Source organism: Austrofundulus limnaeus, unplaced genomic scaffold, assembly GCF_001266775.1.
Source record: "Austrofundulus limnaeus strain Quisiro unplaced genomic scaffold, Austrofundulus_limnaeus-1.0 Scaffold1613, whole genome shotgun sequence".
Taxonomy (NCBI): Eukaryota; Metazoa; Chordata; class Actinopteri; order Cyprinodontiformes; family Rivulidae; genus Austrofundulus; species Austrofundulus limnaeus.
Window position 1 is genome coordinate 993 of NW_013954015.1, and position 1,665 is coordinate 2,657.

At 39.9% G+C, this 1,665-nt stretch overlaps 1 protein-coding gene across 1 annotated transcript in view; it reads right to left on the minus strand.

Moving 5' to 3' along the window:
* Positions 1-1,665, minus strand: part of LOC106535911 (MKL/myocardin-like protein 2) — a gene marked incomplete at its 3' end in the record, with an annotated part of 30,547 nt that overhangs the window by 544 nt on the left and 28,338 nt on the right.

Sequence of the window (1,665 nt, forward strand, 5' to 3'; positions counted from 1 at the left end):
GTTAATATACATTAAAAATACATTTACTTACAGTAAATATGCCCCTGGGTGCTTTTTTTTTTTTGGTCCTAGGACTGTTTTTTAAGAAGTACATACCCAAAGTTGAGTAAAAAACCTTTAAAAAGTGAATTTTGCATGATAGATCCCCTTTAAACTAGGGTTTACTCAGTGGTCATAATGTTATGGTGGCTGGTGTATTAAAAGGTCAAATAACTGAGATGAAGTCATGCGTAAGTGAGCTTGTGAAAGACTGACATGAACATGACCCATTGCTCAGACTGGATGGTTCAGGTCGTTTCAGTTTTTCTTCCAGGACTGTCCCGTGTTCATCTCCATCCATTCTCCCATCATCTCTGAGCAGCTTCCCTGTTCCTGCTGCAGCACAGCCTCCCCACAGCATGATGCTGCCACCACCGTGCTCCACAGCAGGGATGTGATGTACAGTTAGTTTTCTGCCACTCACTGTTTTACATTTAGACCGAAGAGCTCAGTTTTGTGCTGATCTGATCAGAGCAGCTTCCGCCACCTGTTTGCAGCGTTCCTACACGACTCCAATGGAAACGTTCAAGGGCTGTGAAGACACTGGGAGCTGGAAGAGTTTGCATTGCAGAGCTAACACAGTCACACAACACAACAACCATGTGCACACACACACACACACATTATAAATGTTGATTCTTTAAGTTTGTACAGATTTCAGCCTCTGATTGTCATTTCTCAGCATTAAAAATAGATACTGGCCTCAGTGCTCTGACCTTCTGCAGAGCTGACAGTTTGAACAGAAGCTGGTCTGTCTGTAAAACCAGTTAGTGAATGTAAGTGAAAGGTCACATAAAACACGATCAAAAACAAGCTGCAGCTGTGGGCGGGGCCAGTACAGTTTATATCAATCTGTTTTTCATCTGTTAATGTCTGGAGTTTTTCACACCACTGTACATGTTCTCCCTGCGCGTACAGGGGGCTGCCACAGACTTAAAAATGTTAAACTGGTTAAATTGTTCCTGTCTAGGATGTCTCCCACCTCTCACAGTGACAACTGGACATGGACACTAACAATCCCTGTGACCCAGAAAGGATGAAGCAGGTAAAGAAGATAAGATAAGATAAGATAAGATAAGATAAGATAAGATAAGATTTATTGTCATTGCACAGTCATACTTTGTACAAAAGTGCGACGAAATTGTGGGGTCATCCCACTGCGCTGCCCATAATAGAATAAAAAGCAAAGAAGATCATATAAATGTGATAAAAAGTTAAAGTGACTGAGGGGGTTAAATAAAAATAAAACAATAATAGTACATTTTAGGGCAGGGGTGTCAAATTCATTTTCATCGAGGGCCACATGAGCGTTATGGTGGCCCTTGAAGGGCCAGTTGTAATGAACTTTGATGTTTCATGTTTAACTTTGACTAAACAGTTTTTAGTCAAAACAGACATGTCTTCTTTTAAACACTGATAAGAACTAATTGTATAACTGACTTATCAGAAATATTATTAAAAGTAAAACAAATAAAGTTTTACTCACTGATGAGTTTCTAGTCAGTAGCTGCATTATGGCAGATTTAGTTCATGTTTGATGGTGACTTTAAAGCAGCTTATTTTCAGACATTAGTTCTGTGTTATCCAACTAAACTGCTCAGTTTCTTCAAGCCAACAGCTCAGGGA